The 19,463-nt window shown below is 42.5% G+C and overlaps 1 protein-coding gene across 1 annotated transcript in view; it reads left to right on the top strand.

The window, feature by feature from the left end:
• The window catches only part of CSMD1 (CUB and Sushi multiple domains 1), a 1,485,257-nt gene that overhangs the window by 433,688 nt on the left and 1,032,106 nt on the right, over window positions 1-19,463 (top strand). The window lies entirely within an intron of this gene.

Raw genomic sequence — 19,463 nt, 5'->3', positions numbered from 1 at the left:
CTGTGGAAGTCCTCCTGCTGGAAGCACTCATTTGATGCTCCTTCTTATAATCTTACGTAATCCAAAAAGAGTTTATCTAGAAGAACTCTTCATGTTTGCCTGTGAACTCAGTCTTTTCAGAAATCTGTTCAGATATCCCCTTTGGGAAGAACCTTTTGGCATCTTTTTATCTTCACTCTAATGTTCACTCCTTTGTTATCAGAATCTTTGTAGGTAACTGGAATTTTTGTCGAAAATGCATTTGTGCTGTGTTTCTCTAATATAAGCTCTGTGAGGGTGGCACTTGCAGGTGCTTTAATGACTACTTTGTTTCCAGTGGGTACAACAAGTGACTCTAGGTCTATAGCCCATGTTAATAAATAGGTTCTATAATATTTGTATTGACTGAGCACCACAGAGCTCATTCTAGTTCCCATCTCCCTTTGGTCACTGGAAAATTTTTAATTCACTGCTCAAATTAAATATATCACTTTAGAATTTTTTGTGCACTTATATTAATCCTTTCCTCTCTATGGTTTTACATTATTGTTTTCATATTAGCACGGATTGAAAGAATGTTAGATTTATGGACATCTTAATACAAATACAAAGTTTCAAAACATATCTATCAGAATGGCGAGAATCCAAACACTGACATCATCAAATATTGGTGAGGATGTGGAGCAAGAGGAACTCTCATTCACTGCTGGTGGGGCTGCAGATGGTGCAGTCACTTTAGAAGACAGTTTGGTAGTTCATTACAGAACTAAATGCACTCTTACTATTTAATGAAATTTGCCCAAAGGAGTTGAAAATATATGTCAATACAACCTGCATATAGATGCTTACAAGGGCTTTATTCATAATTGCTAAAACAGAAGCAACCAAGACACCCTTTAGTAGGTGAGTGGATAAACAAACAGTAGTCCATGTGGACAATGGAATATTCCTCAGTACTAAAAAGAAATGAGCAAAAAAAAAAAGATTTAAGTCTAAGTCATCAAGCTATGAAAAGACATGGCAGACCTTAAATACATATTGTCAAATAAATAAAGTCAGCATAAAAAAGGCTACATACATACTGTATGATTCCAACAATATGACATTCTAGAAAAGACAGAACTATGGGAACAATAAAAAGATAAGGGCCAGAGGTTGGGCAAGAGAGGCATGAATAGAGTACAGAGAATTTTCAGAGCGTTGTTAGCACTTTGTGTTTAGTATAATAGTAGACATATGACATTATCCATTTGTTCAAAAGCATAGTGTGTGCAACACCAAATGTGAACCCTAACACATACTGTGATGCTGGGTGATGGTTTCCTGTCCATGGGGGCCCATCGCCTGTAACAAATGCACTATCAGGTGGGGACATGGCCAATGGGGGAGGCTGTGCATTGGGGGTGGAAGGCAGTCTGAGATGGCTCTATACGTTCCTCTCTCTTTTGCTGTGAACCTATACGTGTTCTAAAGAAAGGTTGTGAAAAAGGAAAAGATGAAGCACTCACACAAAAATATTAATTTTCATGGACCCGGAGTAGGCTTACGTGGAAAAAAGGATCAATATTCCACCGGCACCTTTGCGGCTGCCTCTGTGATCCTCCCCCCGTCGCCTTTAGTTACCCCTGCCTGTATGAATTCTCCCCTGACCTTCCCAGACACAAGCAAAGCCTCTTCCTGCTTGTCAGGTTCTTCCCTGCACAGAGAGATGTCTGTGCTTCTCTCAAAGGAAAAGAAAATGGAAACAGATCCCTTCTTCAGTTTTGTCAGCAGGAACCCTGTTTACTTCAAGGCTGTGTGCTCCTTGCTGAGCCTCTTCTTTAATCGCAGCGCCTCATGTGCCGGCCCTGTGATTGCGGTGCCTCTGCCCAGCCGCCTTCCGTTCTGTACGTGTAGGCAGTTGGGGATCATGATTGGGAGGACAGGTGACTGAGAGGGCGGGCGGAGGGGATGGACTGGAGAGCAGAGAGACAGGACGGGGAGCCTTGGGTTGGAGGCAGTTGCTAAGGGAGGTCAAGGGAGGTGAGGCTGAGGCATTGGGAAGGAGGAAGTCAGTCTCAGGGAGAAGCTGGGTGCCAACGCCGGGGAGGAGAGTGACACAGCCCCACATCTTCTCTCTGCTGGGCACAGGGCCCAGGATTTTTACATATGGTACGGAGGTTGAGATTGCTAAGTAGAGACTGGGTAACGATGAAGTCATTTACTGAGATAGGGGGTTTTGGAGGAGAAAGCTTGAAAGATGCATTATGTAAAAATGTGCAAACATAGCTGCTTCAGACTTCTTGCGCCGTTATTTCTCTCCATATGCCTGCCTGTCTGTCTCTGTGTCTGTCTCCCTCACTCCCTCTCTCTCATCCTTTTCTCTTTCCCCCCTGGCCTCTCATTGTGATCATCTCCATGATTTATGCAAATTGCTCCAAGATGTATTCTGGCCACAGCAGCGGCATCGATTGCTCCTATTGTGAGACTGGCCAAACAGTTAAATGAGGCCGCTGTTGCCCAACCCCTGTGACTCACAGACACGGCCTAGATAGAGAACATCACAAGTAATGTTACATTAATGATGCTGGTCTGAATAATTGAATTATAAATAAACATGGGCAGAGTTGTGGACTCATATACACTTATTTTAAATGTCTCTATAACATCCTTATGTTAAAAACCTTTAGAAAGCTTCTGAAAAAAGTGGGGGGCAGGCTTAAAACAATTAGACACTTGCTCTTTTACGTCATTTTCCAGCTCTTTCTGGTTACACATTTTGAAATTTTCTTCCCATAATTACAACCTTAGCTTGACACAACATATGTTCTCAATAGACATTTTAATAATTATGAGAAAATGGAAATAAAACTATTTGTCAAAGAACATACTTTTGTTTGATTTATATTGCAAACAGTTTATAGGGGCTGAGTAGACTTCATTAGCTTATGGCAGTCTCTTCTTTTAAACATTTTTTTTTTGTAGATCCCTTAGAAAGCATTCAAGCTCTGCAGAAAGAGTTTGTATATTGTCACAGCAGATTTTCAGTCAAGAACCATAAAGCAGACTAAATGTACTCAAATAATAAATAATATTGACTAAAAATCCATTTGTAGCTTAGGATCCAGAGGAGGCAAAAGGAAACCAGTAATTTATCTGTGAGTTTTAAATTGTATAGAATGGGTGTGTGTGCATGTGTGTGTTTACTGGGCAAATAAGAAAACTGGGAATGTATCCGAAAGAAGATGGAGAAATCATCCTTTACGTCGTCCTAACGTCTGGCTTACACACCCTCTGTCATCTGCAGGTGGCACATTTAGAGCTCTGAGACAGGGTTGTCAGGATGTCAGTGATGAGAAAAATTCAAAGGTGAAATTAAGATGGAATGAGTTTTATGAATGTCAAAAATGATACATATTATCTTTCACTCAGAGGACAAGTCAGAAGTTAATATACGTGAGAGGTAGAATACCAATATCAAAGGATGCTGGATAAATTGTTCTTGTACCAATCACTCCATTTATCGGTTGAATGATGCTAGGACTTTAAGTCACAAAATACATGAAAGGGAATGTCAGAGATCTCAAGGAAATGTTGGCATGATTAGAATATTTTTGGTGGGATTATATGCAAGTCTGGGAAACTTTTAAAAGAAGGAGTGAGGTAGGTTCCTATGTTCTATTGTCTGGACTATTCATGGAAAATAATTCCAAAGTGAAATTCTCCAGTCTGGGACCAGGGTGCATAGAATTACTGAAAGTGGGACCGTATCCCAGTGGCAGACTTTGACACATGTCAGTTCAAGTGCTGCAGAACGTATTTTACTGAGAAAAATCTCCTAGGTTGATGAATTAAATAGACTCTGTTTTTGCAAACTGTTTGGGGAATGTTACATTAAATGGGCATTTCTGAGTCTTTCACCTTACTGAGGCTGAACAAAATCTTGAAGACATATGGCAGTTACCAGCTCATCTTGGATGGCACAGGTGGTGTGCTAGACAGTGGGGAAGGGGGCCTTTGGGGGATTCTGAGGATGGGGAGAAGGGGAAGAGACCCCCCCTGGACCCTCAGCGTAGAGGGGATAGCCTGGAAACGCACATGGAAATGCTTCCCCAGGCTTCTTTATGAAATGCTATCCCATGCCCCTCCCAAAGGTGCCCTAGGTACTCTTTTGTACTATTCCATTGGTCTCTAAAGTAATATTGTGAGTTTGAAAATTATCTTCATTACCATGAAACCAAGTGCACAAAACCACCACTCATTAGCCCAGCATTCTCTTTCCTTGTCTTGACCTTTATCCCCCGACTCTCAGAAGCGCTGTGGTTTCTCAGGGCATTTCCTCTCCCCTTCTCGACTCTGCACAGGCGTGCTGAACTCCAAGCAGACCCCTGGATCTTCATTTGGAGATTTAATTTTTATTCCATTCACTGTGGGTACGGTTTGTCCAACACGAGGTCCCAGGAGAATTTTAAAAACGTTCGTTCAAGTGAGCCTGTCCCCTTAAAACGGGCTTCCATATGGTGTTAAGTATTATGTGAAAGTATTTCCGGTTGAGGTATCACTGGTATTTGCTGTGTTTTTGTTTTCTTATCTGCAGAGTGAGGGATTTGGATCAGAGCCTTTCCCAGGCATGTTCAGATCTTCGATGTACAACTTCTTCGTCTCTGAATAGTATAATTCTCCTCATCCCTTGAGGTCTAGGTCAAATGCCACCCATTTCATGATTCCCAGTCGTTCAAGGAGTGGAAAGGATTCTCCTTCCTCTTCACCTTGGTGGCGTTTGAACACACTGCGTTGTACTGTCACCCCCCACCCACCTTTGCTTTGCAGTGACCCTGTAGCCTGCAGAGTAGCTCTCTGGGGCAAGAACCTTCTTTGTATGTGTGTTTTCCTGTGTCACTGAAATTGAGAACTGATGTGGGATCAAGAATTTATTAATTTTTTTTGTCTTGAATATTCTATGTTTCATTGTACTTAAAATAAGAGTATCTTTACCCAAAGAAACCATGTCACGACTAGGGTCCAGTTCCAGGCTTGAAGCAGGGGGACGGTCCCCTTTTGCCCCCCAGGAGCCCTTCTCTCACCTCCCGCTGCCCCCTTCCAGCCCCTTTTGCTGTCTCTTGTTCTGGGAGTATCCTAAACACAGATCTAAGAAACAAAACTTCCTATTTCTTATTGTCTACTTTATGAAATGTGTACCCCTGTCCAAAAAATCAGGTGTGCAATAAATATCACCTAAAAACGAAGAAACAGAACCCAAAGAGCATGTAGTGCTCAGGCACTGCCAGGAGGGCGTCGGCATGCCCCTAGGATCTCGGCCGCCTCGGCACCCTGACACATCGTCTTGCCGTGGTCTTGCTGCCTACCACCCAGAAGCCATTGCCTCCTCTTTCTCCCCTCTCCACGCTCTACGCCAGCAGAGAGCACCCCTGTGCTTAAGATGTTAACAACCAAAAACAGGCAATGAAGTAACCTTTTATGTCAATGAACTATTGTGGGCACATTTGTAGGGTTAATTGATGAGGGTGCTCAGGTCATTCTGTTACTGGGTACAAGGTGCAGTCTTAGGTCCCCAAATGAAAATCCCTTCCCAGGGTGGGGAAGGTGACAGCAGTAGACTCAGTCGTGGCTTCAGCAACTTGAATCTCTATGGAGAAGCACTGTGCCTGGCTCGACTGCAGTCATGCTGTTCTTTTCTGAGGAGCTTCAAACCAGTGTTATTATTTCGATTCATTGAAATCTACTTATATCATGCAGGATACCCACATGAAAACAAAATCAATGAAGTATAAAATTGACTTTATGAAAGCGAAGACTTTGGCTTTCTTAAGTGACTCACTGGAGAGTGTAAATGTTGAGTGTCTGGTACAGTAGGAAATATCATTAGGGAAATATCGAAAAGCATAGAATTGTTCAGGTCTTCAAAAGTGCAGTCTTACAGAAAAGCCTTTATACACTCCTGAAGTGTACAGAAAATGTTTAATTTAATGAGGCAAATGTGACTGAAGGAAAGCCATAGGTAATGGCAGATAAAACACGTGGCTAGAAAGCGAACGAGTGAAAAATCGCACTGAAATGATGAATAACGTAGACTTAACCAGGATTCTGAATATAAAAAAGAGGTGTCAGATTCTTTTTCCTTCCAGCACCACTGCCCAACCTTAAACTGTACAATATCCATTATTTGGTCATCTGCTTTCTCTGTCCTAATTCACAGAAGTAGCACAGTAAACATACATTTTTTGTGTGAGCGTGTAAATATGCAGCGACATCAATTTGGGTCCAGCTTTTCACTTTAACACCTGAAAATCAGATGTAAAAGAAGGGAAATAACATCCCTTTACCACTGTGGATGTAAGACAGTGATTTTATACATCACTAAACTAACCATAACTTAATCAGTAAATCCCTTACCTTGTTTAAAGGTAATAAATATCTCTTTAAGAGTCTTCAAAAACTGTACAGAAGTCTTGGATTTTTTCAGCTCTCAGAACCTGACACACCGAAATGCCCTCCTTCAAAACACCTCTGCTTGGACCATTGCTAACTGATCTTGAACCTGGTCTTACCCCTCATTGAGCACTCCTATGTAGTTTTATCATACCCGCTGTTGGCATTTAAGCATCACACTGTGTGTAGTTCGGTAGAATTCAGTCATTTCCAAAGGACCAGCCCCTTGGGGAGGTGGGTTGGCCCAGACTGCCAAGTTGCACAGTAATGCCCCCTTTACCCTTGACGGGACTGAGGAATGGACACAAAAGAGCAGGTGCCCTTGACTTGGAGAGCACGATGGTTCTGAACAGGGAGTTCCCTGGGCAGGACCAGTCATGCATTCACACCAGGCAGAACAGGGCTGCCGCTGAGCCCCTGTGACAGTCTGCGGTGGTGCTTCCCAAGCCACACCAGGGGACATTCAGCATTGCTCATTTCCCCCTGGGCTTCCCTCATAATTTCCTTTTATGCAGCTATGCTGAGGGCGAGCCTGTTCCCTGTTACCACCCACAGGACCAAACGTCAGCAATAGTGCCATTATTATGAGTGAGCACACGGACAGAGAGCATCCACTGGTTGGGCGGTAAGCCCAGCCTTCCATGTCTGTTCCTGATTTACTTCTTGCAAACCCCTAAGAGACAGGAGCTGTTACCGCTCCCCTTCCCACGGCCGAGTGAACTTGCCTGTCAACAAATGCCGCAGGAGTGTTCTCCTGGTCTATGCTTCCGTCAGGTCACTTCCTCCCATGGCATTTGTCTAAATATTATCCATATTTTAGTGCCATCTGCTCCATGAAGCTCTACCTGATTCTTAAAGGTAGAACTTATTCCCCCTTCACCATTTCAAAATGCTTGTCTTTACTTATTCTGCTTATAAATCCACCTAATGTTAGAGCTATTCAAGTCATATATTTAAATGATATGACATCTTATTTAGAATATATGTTATATGATATATATTTCCTATATCTCATGTATATTATATGTACACATGCACACACACATAAATATATCAATGTTTCTTATAGACAAGTCATATCAGTTAAGCACTATATGCTAAAACATGAGAAGGTTGGGTGTTTTCCACATATTGGCTCATTTATCCATTAGTTTGTAGATGTTGATATTGTCATCATTCTAGGCATTTGCTTGATATCTCACATTGAAGAGATAGGATTTGGTTACAGTCTGAGAAAATTTAACATTTTAAATCGCCTTTAGCTGACTGCCATGAGACTCTAGTTTAGGAGTGCAGTTCTGAATGGCACAGTCACTGTCTCTTTTACTGCATGACAATTACATAGCTTTTCCGGCAGATCTTTGTTTCATCTAAAACTGGAAGCCATGCCTTTGATGTGAAATTCCCCTTCAGCTTAACCACATGTGATTGTGATTCCCTGTATTCTTGTGCAAATGTATGTGCAGCCATGAAGAAACATCTAGATACGGTGAGAAGATAAACCATGATTACATCTCACCATCCAGGGTGGTGGAATGGTGAGCTTTCCTGCATGGGCGTTTGGTTGACTTTAGTATAAAATAAAACTCACCATTTTGATGAAGGCTAGTGGACACGCACCTTGATGGTAGACTTTATATAAAATAAATTAGCTTTATTTCCTAGTAAATGCAAGACTTTCATGAAAAGACATGACTTACACTGGGGACTGGATGCTAACCATTCTTAAGTCACATGTCGGTCACAAGTGCATATTGAACACCTCTTAGATACCCAGCGGTGTGTCTGGCAAAGCTCACCTCCATAGGAATTCTGAAACATCTGCAGGCAAATGCATCCTGGGGTCGCACTGGTCATCGCCTCTTACAGGCTTTTTATTACAAGAAGTAGAGGCAAAAGGTGCCGATGATTCTTTTCAAGTAGTCATCTATCCTGAGTTAGAACCAGCGCTTCCCAGCCGGGATGGCCAGGTTGCCCTGACAGGACACCAGAGATGTTTGTGTAGCTGCAAATACATTGGGGGATGACTTTCATTTCTCTTTATATTTCACTAAATACGAATGTTAATTTGCAGTCTTGTCTCAAATGACTGAAAGAAAAGCAATTTACATATTTCAGTTTTAGAAATCAAACGACCAAATATAAGTTATCATAGACCATCTCTGTCCTCAGATTGTCCACAAACATAAGACGCTTATTCCAGCATCAAAAAATATTACTAGGTAGCTGAATTTCCAGGGATATTGAGTCAGGGTAAAATCAACCACATTATAAAAATATTCTAGAGTCCACAGAAAGTCAGAGAGCTGGTTCTGTTCCTCTAGCTATTTGGGGGAATATCTCAAAGTAAAGTAAAGTATCTATAGACACATATGCTTTGAGCTGCTCTACTAGGTAAACAGATGCAAGGAATTACATTTTATACCTGAACAAGATATTCAGTGTGCTCATGTGTAAGTGTATAAACACATACGTGTATTGAAATGGGCTCTATGTGTGTACAAGGGGCAGAGGACCGGTGCCTGTATTAGCCTTTGGTAATGAGAAGAATCCACGAGCGGTCTGCACCTCCCCACCCATCCTCCCCAGGCCCTTTCCTTTTGGTAACCCTTAGTCCATTCTTGGGTTCTGTGATTCTGCTGCTGTTTTGCTCTTTCAGTTTTTTCATTGTTCTTATACTCCACAGATGAGTGAAATCATTTGGTACTTGTCTTTTTCCACCTGGCTTATTTCACTGAGCATAATACCCTCTAGCTCCATCCATGTTGCTGCAAATGGTAGGATTTGTTTTCTTCTTATGACTGAATAATATTCCATTGTGTATATGTATCACATCTTCTTTATCCATTCATCTACTGATGGACGTTTAGGTTGTTTCCATTTCTTGGCTATTGTAAATAGTGCTGCAATAAACATAGGGGTGCATATGTCTTTTTCAAACTGGTACATGAGCTCCTTATATAATTTGGATGTCAACTCTTTATCAGATCTGTCATTTATGAATATATTCTCCCATACTGTAGGATGTCTATTCTACTGATGATGTCCTTTGCTGTACAGAAGCTTTTCAGCTTGATATAGTCCCACTTGTTCATTTTTGCTTTTGTTTCCCTTGCCCAGGGAAGTATGTTCATGAAGAAGTTGCTCATGTTTATGTCCAAGAGATTTTTGCCTATGTTTTTTTCTAAGAGTTTTATGGTTTCATGACTTACATTTGGGTCTTTGATCCATTTTGATTTTAATTTTGTGTATGGGGTTAGACAGTGATCCAGTTTCATTCTCTTCCATGTAGCTGTCCAGTTTTGCCAGCACCATCTGTTGAAGAGACTGTCATTTCCTCATTGTATGTCCATGGCTCCTTTATCATATATTAATTGGACGTATATGTTTGGGTTAATAGCTGGACTCTCTGTTCTGTTCCACTGGTCTGTGGCTCTGTTCTTGTGCCAGTAACCAAACTGTCTTGATTACTGTGGCTTTGTAGCAGAGCTTGAAGTCGGGGAGCGTAATCCGCCTGCTTTATTCTTCCTTCTCAGGATTGCTTTGGCTATTCGGGGTCTTTTGTGGTTCCATTTGAATTTTTGGACTATTTGTTCTAGTTTGTTGAAGAATGCTGTTGGCATTTTGATAGGGATTGCATTGAATCTGTGGATTACTTTAGGCAGGATGGCCATTTTGACAATATTAATTCTTCCTATCTATGAGCATGGGATGTGTTTCCATTTATTGGTGTCTTCTTTAATTTCTCTCATGAGTGTCTTGTAGTTTTCAGAGTATAAGTCTTTTACTTCCTTGGTTAGGTTTATTCCTAGGTATTTTATTCTTTTTGATGCAATTGAGTCACTGTTATTTTTAAGTATTTTATTATTACATTAAGGTTTTTAACTCTTGTGGAATTAAAAATGTGTAGAAATATCTAGGGTTGACAAAGTGTCCAGGTCTGCATATTAATTCATTTATGGAAACTTTCAAGCATATATTGTTATGTGTATTTAAATTCTGTTAGAAAAAGTATTTGCTATTTTAATGCTTTTAAGAGAACACAATGCAAATTCAAATTTATCTCTTAATTTCCAGAACTAGGTATTGAGTAATCAAGTCTTTTTGGCTGCTTAAAATAACTTGTGAATGAGGGCAGACTATTTGAATGGTTTCATTTGTAGCCAAATATTTGCAGGTAATTTTAGGTAATCTCAATTGAGTATTAAGGCCACAGGAGTTTGCATAAGTGGCTCAGTCTGCAGGAGTTCCAAGTAAATACTAAGTCCTCGATGGGATAATGTGGGTATGAAATGATAGAAGCGATTATGCACAATGTGGCTCCGCAGGCTCTCCAAACTCCTGTTGGCTTGGAGATGGGAAGTGAAATGCATGACTCAAGCTGGGGCCTGGAGACTGCATCTTTCCCCGGGCAGTGCTGCAGAAATGAAGCCGGGGTCTCTTGCTGGCTTTGGCAGTGAGCGTTCAGCATTATGTGAAAGTGTTGAGGCTAAGTGTCCAGCACCTTCCAGCACATTTATTAGGCAGCGTGCCCTGGTAGGAAGGGCGCAGTGCGGGAGAGAGCGCTGAGTCTGGAGACCGGTGCTGTCTTGGGCAGTAACTCCGGGGGCATTTGGGCAAACAGTCACCACCTCTAAAAACTAGGCTGTTCAGGCAAGGCTTTCAGGGCTTATTGAGGATCTAACTCTCTGACTGTACATGGCATTTTAATAATTAGCAGCATCTAAATGAACAGGCACACTCAAAATTGCTTTTCCTTGAGTGCCCCACGGTGTGTTGGCAAGAACAGCACCTTGAAGCCAGAAGGGCTGGGCTTGACTATTGGCTGGGCCCCTTGATAGTTAAGAGCCTCTGGACTAAGCCTCGCCCATTTTGAGTGAGAGGTAAGATCATGTCCCTGGGTTCTGTGTGAATTTAAGAGAAAATGCTTAGAAACCACCTGGAGAATTCGTTTAAGCATGTCAGACAGTCTAGAGGCTGGGTCTGTGAGAGTGTATGGGAGGGGCTGTGAAGTGGGCCTGTCCGCTGCACCGGGTGGCCGTGTGGCCTGGGATCGATTTCCACAGCTGGTCAGTGGCAGAGCTGCGACCCACATACAGATCTTCTCTTTGTACCATAAACACCAAACTCAGAAGTAGCCTTAGCAACAGCATTCAGGACAGGAGAATATTACAGTATGCTAAAGCTCTTCACACGTTGGGCCAAAAGAAAGAATTCCTTTGTGTAACTGGGACTGAGAGAGGCTGGAAAAATAGACACTGGTGGGACATGACATTTCTAAAAATTTACCCTACTGTTCTGTTCCCAATATCTGTAGACACTTATGTATGTGAAGCAGCTACAAAAATACATGTAAGGTAGGGTAAAGGAAATCTTGAGAAGAAAATTTTCATGTTGTTTTTTTCTGTGACCATGTTTCCAATTTTATGGAAAATACAATAATTAGTGGAAAATATGACTCAATTTCTGCAGTATTTACCTTTAGGGTTTCCAGAAACACCTTACAATGTATTTCTGTGAAAAAAATCAACTTAGTTTTTCTCCCAAACTAAACCCTCCTAAGCCTGTCACTTGAAAGAAAGAAGTAACTCTTCAATTTGAGATCTTGGTCAGTCATTTATTTTGGTTTGTTTAGAAGGAGCAAACTTCTGTTTGTCTTCACTTGTGTTCCTGTTTCCAGAATAAGATGCCTAGAAGAATTCCGTCTGGAAACTGTAACAGTAGTTTGTCTGTAATTAGCCCTCCCACCGAATATCAATACCAGGTTAAATGACCTTGAGGGACACTCACGCTCAGGAACGCAGTGGACCAGGTGGTCCCGGAAGCCAGTGGGACACTGGCGAAGCACGTTTGCTGAAATGCCCAAGCCCGCGTCACGCAGCTTGTGTGATGAAACAGACAGTCACGCTCTGCGAGCAGGAGGGGTTGATGGCTTCAACACACATTGACAAAATGAGCCCTAGTGCAGTGTGGATTTAAAAAATACTCTTATTCAGTAACTCATGTTCTCCTGTGGTAAGATGGTGCCATGCCGGAGAAACCTTAGACATCACCAGAAGCCAATCCGAACGAACTCCATTTCCATGACTTCTGTTCTTTGCACTGTAATGAAGAATATATTTACTTCAATGGGACATGTTAGTACCAGAATTATAAATCTGCGGATGATCTCGATTCAACCTTATATTTTAACGAGCTGCTCTAGCTGATGCTAATTCAGTATATGTTCTCTGTGATAGAAAATCATGGCACAGTACATGGTGGTGTGGGGGGCTCATGACTCGGGAATGTAGGTTTGGGGTAAAATTCCAGTCAGTCACCATCAGATCTGCATCTGGCATGTCCTTTCACTCGCGGCCTCCAACGTACATCACCTGTGGGGTGAGCGGGGAGTCACGTGCCCCCTGGTGGTGGTCAGGCCTCGTGGGGTGTTTCCGTGCTTGGTGAGCTGCATGCGTGTGGTGCTTCTTCTCTCCCACAGCCAAGTGGGCGCAGCCCCGCGCGTCTCGCCCGCCGCCTCCCTAGCAGCCTCTGCAGTGGGGCAGTGGCTGTCAGCCCCCAGCTGTCCCCGGGAGCCGCGTGCCCGCCTCTTTAGCACCTGCTGTGCCACCAGTGCCTCCGACAGTTGCTGCATGTTGGTGCGGGAGGCTGAAGGCTGACCTGCCCACCACGAGGGCCGTGGAAGGTGGCACTGGGGCTCAAAAGTGGATTCAAACCCCAAAAGAGGAATTTCAGAGAGTGTCCAGGGAAGCCCCGTGGTTAGGCAAACAAAATAGTTAAACCCCAGACGTGCTTGGTGGCTACTCTGAAGGCACCTTCACACGCCTGGAACAATATGTTTTGGTCTCATAATTAAAACAGAGCTTTGACTCCATAGTCCTGCAGCTGAGGGGTCTCCTAATAAGGGTGTCAAGATTAGGTATGAGACCATCATTTCCGGACAAGTACTGATCAAAGTTTTTATTCCCAAGGTTTATTTCTCCAGCAGTCAAAGGAGTGGGTGTATTTGCACATCTGTTCACCTTCTGTATTTGAGTCCTGTAATCTCTTTTTAAATAATAACACTACATGACTAACACTTTAGACAGTTCATGTTCTCCTGTTTCTGGCCCTTAATGTTGATTGGGTACCTTTGTGCACCACCCATGTATCACAGAGAAGGCTAAGTTAGACCGTATTCCACAGGATGGTGTTCTTAAATTTCTCCAGGATCAGATGAAAGTGTGAAAACATATGAATGATTATAATGTGTACATTTTTCTGTGGGTAAGTAATTGGTTTGACCTCTTTTACCATTCTTTTGTCATGCTGAGTCATGAGATGACAAAAACCAGCATTTTCTTTTATTTCCTTTCTGCCATTGCACCAAAAACAGCTCTGAAGTGGTTGCACCCTGGTGTGGTAAGGGGAGGGGCTAATAATGAAGCTCCCAAATAGCTGGCCGAGTGTTGTCAGGTGTCCAGTCAGGGGCAGCGGATCAGATTAGTAAGACTTCCCCCAGATTCTTCCTCCGTCTCTGTTCAGGGAAGTGTTTGGTTCACTCTGAGGACCATGACACTAAGTGCATCCTCCTTTTCCTGTTTCAGTGTATTTAGGGCCATTCCTAAGAGATAGACACAGGATTCTGATGGGGTTTCTTTTTGTTCATGGAGGGAGGTGTGGGATGTCACAGCGACTGTTCGTAGGGGACCCAGCTGGGTGGAGGAGGCACACTCGTTTGTGTTGTCAGGTGTTCAAATTTGGTGTCCCTGGATCTAGATATTTAAACTCCCCTGTTCTTGTTTGTGGAAGAATTGAAGCTGCTAATTCTGAGGTGTGGCAAGAAACAAGATCCCTGCCTTGAGTCCTCACATGTGTGCATCCTTCGTCACGGCCCCCTTTCCCAAACTCCCAACATTTATACTGTTGCCAAAGAGATGTTTCTTCGCGTGTGTGCTTTAAACTTCAGTCTCATTTTCCTTTTTCTAAGTTCTCTAAAGTTCTCCCTTGGAAAGAGAGAGCTAAATGAATGCTAACTTCAGCCTCCCTCTGTAAATTCGTAAAGGTTCAGGGAATAAATAGTCATCCGTCATCCAAAAGATGAGAATTTTGCATATTCACATCTCAGGTGAATGACTAGAAATGAGAAAATTTAGCTCCTTCAGACTGAGGCATAAAGATTTAGGCATAAAAAAAAAATGAGACACATCCCTTTCCTTTTAACAAAATAAAGCCACAAGAAGAGAACTGGCGTTATTCAATTTGTCTTTTATGGATTTGCATGCTGTACTTTGGAGGGAGCTCCTACCTGCAGGAGGAGACGAGGTGCACACTTACCACTTACTGGGAGTGGCTGTCCCCTTGGGCTGCCCTTGCTTAACATTGCTGTATTACTGTGCAGGACTTTCACCTTAAATCACCCCTATTCCTGGCTCAACACTTGATTCTTTTATCATTAATTTGCTTAATGATTTTGTTCAAACCGTTGGATCCACTGTGTATGCACAGCCCTACGCTGACGAAGCCCACATTGTTGTTCACCAGCCAGTGACCCACGTGATCGCCGGCCCAGTAAATTTCATGTATGTCCCATGGCCCAAGTTTGATGCCCTTCGTGAATTTCCAGGAGGTAGAAACATGGGCTGTACAGAGACTCCTGGGTCGTAATCTGGCTCTGGAACTCCCTGACTGTGTGGCCTTAGGTCAGTCATTGAAGGTGTCTAATCTCCTCACCCACAGGGACAACTCAGAACAGCAGCAGGCAGGTAGCAAGTGCTCTGGAAGATCGGCTAGTATTAGGGTTGGTGTGTGTGTCGGGTGTCAGAACCCAGTTCCAGAAAATCAGCTTATTGTAAAATCTGTGTGGACATGTTATAACCACTCATTCATAGTCAGGGAAGGGAATCCTACCACCAGCCCTTTGAATCCACTATTTTGGCCCCTGGCCTCCGACCTGAGAAACAGCTACAAGTAGGACACAGACAATGTCCCTGCTGTGACTTTCCTAGTCTCTTGAGAAGCCATCTGATGATGTTTTTATACCCTGGTGTTGTTTTTCCAAGTTTCTGAATACATTTGCGAGTCATGATTCTATAATCCACATGTGTTTTAACGAGAATTTCTTTCATAAAATAAATGATTTATTTTCACTGTAACCAGCATTCCTGGATTCTCGCTGTGTCTGTGTCTATTTCAGTTTGTGAACTTTACCAAAGCCCTTTAGGTATTTTTGCAGGCTTTCTGAGAACACACTGACAGCGCAGAGAGGTGTGTGAATGTGGATTATCTGTGTGGCCTTTAAAAAATACGGTGTTGATTTGAAATGATTCCACTTTACCCAGTTGTAACATCAGAGTCAAATACTTAAAAAGCATTTTAAATGTTATTAATTCCGCTGAGAAAATAGGGAGGCCAGGTTTCCTAGCGTCTCCTCCCGTCTCTGTCCTTCCTGCACTCGGGGAGCATGCGCTGTACAACCAGCACAGGCCAGACTCCCCCAAAAGGCTTGGTTTCAAGATCCTCGGAAGAGAGGCTTCATTTCTATGCCAATGTTTCTCTGCCCTTTTCCTCGTCTGCTGTCAGCCCCTGGTTTTGCCTGAGCACAGTCACATAGGCCAGGGACAGATGCTGGGACAGGGCTGACGTGTGCTTAGAATCAGGATTTACATTTGCAAGTGAGAAGCAATCACTGAAAATTCAGCTCCGAGTCTCACTCCCTTCCTGCTCCAGGGTCTGCGTGTGTGTCTCATTCTAAATGCAGCGGCTTCTGCCTAACCACCAACTCAGCGTTCCACTTAGGGAAGTTAGGTGCACAATCAAGAATGAAATCTCTATTAAAAAATACGCCTTATCAGATATCACCGTGAAATTGATTTGCATATCATTTTTCCCCAATAGTCTTTCAAGTCTTTTCTTCATATGACCGAGACCCGGAATAAACTCCAAGGAGTGATTCCCTAATCCCTTTGCTCACCCTTGAGGAGATCACTAAGGGCCCCCCCTCATTTTTCGTGGCCATGCTGTGTGTTAGGTAAGTATCAAAACACCTGACCCTCAGAGGGGAAAATAAAGCAGAGACCATGTGGGTTATTCTAAAGCAGCACAGGGCTTATCTAGGATCTTAACATGGAAGAGTACCTCTCTGGAGGAAAACAGATTGCAAAGAGATCTCGATAGAGAAGTCTTACTAATGTACTTTGCACTGGAAAAACAATTTAGGGATCCTTATCAGTCAGGTAGAGACGCAGCTGATAGCGTAGAAGCCCTGCATGTGCAGGAGGAGGAGGCGCATACAATCAGACGTGTGTGTGGGAAATGCTGTCACTCTTACAATGTCACTTACAGACGAGGCTCTTTCTGTTGTCATAATAAACTCACATCCAGATGATGTTATTTTATGCTTGGGGGCAAAACCTGCTTAGATTTTTGTTTCCAGTAGTGTATTACACCCACTGTAAGTATGAATTAACTTTCTCAAAATAACTTGATGCTTTGATAGAGAAAGAGGATCAGTGGGTCTAATTCTGGGCAAATTTATTTAGAATGCAATCTGGAGAAAGAAAATTTTTTTCCCCAGAGACTTTTATTAGAGAGTGAACTCCTTTGGGAATAAATTTTTATCTAGTGTGAACTAAGATACCCCAACTTTACTAAATCACATAACTGAATGCAAGTCGTCCTAGGGTTCTGGGAGGAAGTAAACTCTGCAGTAACTGTGATACAAGCAATGAAGAAATGGAGAGGCTTTTTATGATACAAGCATCCTGGACAGAAAGCTTAAGTCAAAGCAAATATAGCACTTTAATTGCTGTATCCTTATCTGTATCTGTCTATATTGCTTTATAAACAACTGACATAAATGTACATATATAATTGATATGTATGTGTATGTATGTGTGTGTATTATTTTTAAGCATCCAAACAGGAAATGCCTTAGGAGTGTCTCTTGTGACCATGTGTGCAGGCCTGGCCTACCATCCAGGGGAAAGGCCCTGCCCTGTGCTGCCAGAATAGAGGGACACACAGAGGACAGATTGTGCACAGACCTGTTTTGTAGAACTGGGACAGTTTTATAAGAAATCTAATTTCTATGACTTAAAAATGGGCTTTCTTCTTTTAACTCATATATTCTTTCTTGCTGATCCTGAAAAATCTGGCTGCAGGTGGCATTTGCACATCCCGGGGCACTGACAGCCCTCCAGAGCAGGCTTGGTGAGCGTTCCCCACATGCTCTCCATTCCCACTGGGCTGCCTCTGGCCCCGTGGGGACCCACAGATGGCAACTCACTTGAGCTCTGAGCCTTGGTCAAGAAGTGGACCCCCTCAGGTGACATGACATAACTGAATGGGATGGAGCCCCCAGTGAGTCCAGCGCAGCGTGGGTCTGATACAGGCTGCAGGCATTGCCCCAGGATCTCAGGGTGTGGCTATAGCCACAGCTGCCCCCTGGAGCCTCCATTCCTTTGGACTCATGGGGTCCAGCTCGCAGGGTTCTCAGGACAGAGGCCACTCCTACATACATCGCCCTTTCTCAGGTCTGACCTCTAAACCTGCACCCTCGGTCTCCTTCGTGAGTGATACCCAGTCCTTCTGTTATGAAATCAGTCCTCCTTTTCTTCAGCTGTCTAAGCCAACTTACATTCTATAAATGAAAAAAATATATGTATCTTTATTTTTCCCAGTTGCTAGGAGGACTGGTAAAAGGTCAAACTCAGCCCCTGTTTCAAAACAGTTTAAGTGAAGGGAGAATGTCTCTTCTTCATCCGATACAGATGCATTTTGTATATGTATGTATCTGTGTGTGTGTGTGTGTGTGTGTGTGTGTGTGTGTGTGTGTACACCTATGCATATCTCTGTGCATGCACAGACATGTAGATTTCACATGTGTACACTCATAGAGACTTTGAAATGTGGGGAAACCAAAATTGTCACTTGAAATTGGACAGAGTATTCTCATTATCAAGAAGAGAGGACTACTAGAAATCTCATAATATTTTCTAAATATAATCAAAGATATTCATGGAAGAGCTGCATGATACTTATAGAGGGCAAATATCTGCCTGTCCTGCAGAGATTCTGATAAGAAAGTCAAATATGCACTGTATCCCTCAGCTGTGGTTTCTTCCCCAAGACATTCGGTTCTCTTATTTATAGAACTCCAGGCAGTCGTATACATGCTAGTGTTCACAGATGTGTAAAAGACTGAAATTTCCTGAGTTTGAATATTGTTTAAAGCAACTGACTATATTCACATTATTAAATGAATCATAAGGAAATTTTCTAGCTTATAGAAAAATACATGATTACAAATGTGTGTATCTCTTCTCTTCATCCACAGACACATAGATAGAAACTCATGTATTGACTAGGCATATGAACTTTCTATTCCTGAAGTTAGTAGAGAAAGTAATTTTAAAATGGCACCAGGAAGTCATTTCAGTATTTCTTCTGGGCTATTACTAGCCACCAGGAATGACTCTTAGTTCTGACTTAGCACCAGGCTATAGGAAGCGACTGACATGGGTCAGTGTCTTACTGCAAGATGACCTGATGTTTCTCCGTATCGGGTTCATCCTCTCCTAGTTCTGCTGAGTATATAACTTGTGGTTAAGTGAATGGAGTACAAATGAGCAAGGAATCTTTTCTTAGGCTTTTGTAAATGTAGAATTTTACAAAATGCTTCACCTTTAGACTTTTTTGGTCAACTAATAAATACAAGTTAGAATTGTTAGGAACTTAGTGTTGGGCTTTGATAAAGTAATAAAACCAGATGACTGTATCACTTCTTCTCAAATAGAAGTGATAAGAGTTTTGGGCAGGGGAGACATGCAGTTCGTATACCACATCCACCCTTCAAATTATGTGTATATATATACATACAAAAGCAATACTTACAGCTTTAATTTCTTAATGACAGTAACAGTGAGGACTTCCAGTATAATAGCTACTTCGAATATCTTTCCTGCTGGGCCCATTCAGGGCAAATCATATGATAAATCAAACATGCCAGACTGTTTTGAAAAATCTAACTTTAAAAAACATATAAGGTATTAACTCAGTCTTTGCCCAGGAGATGT

The sequence above is a fragment of the Manis pentadactyla genome, chromosome 7 (genome assembly GCF_030020395.1).
Source record: "Manis pentadactyla isolate mManPen7 chromosome 7, mManPen7.hap1, whole genome shotgun sequence".
Taxonomy (NCBI): Eukaryota; Metazoa; Chordata; class Mammalia; order Pholidota; family Manidae; genus Manis; species Manis pentadactyla.
The sequence above is the reverse complement of the archived record's forward strand: the minus strand, read 5'-3'. Positions and strand labels throughout refer to the sequence as shown.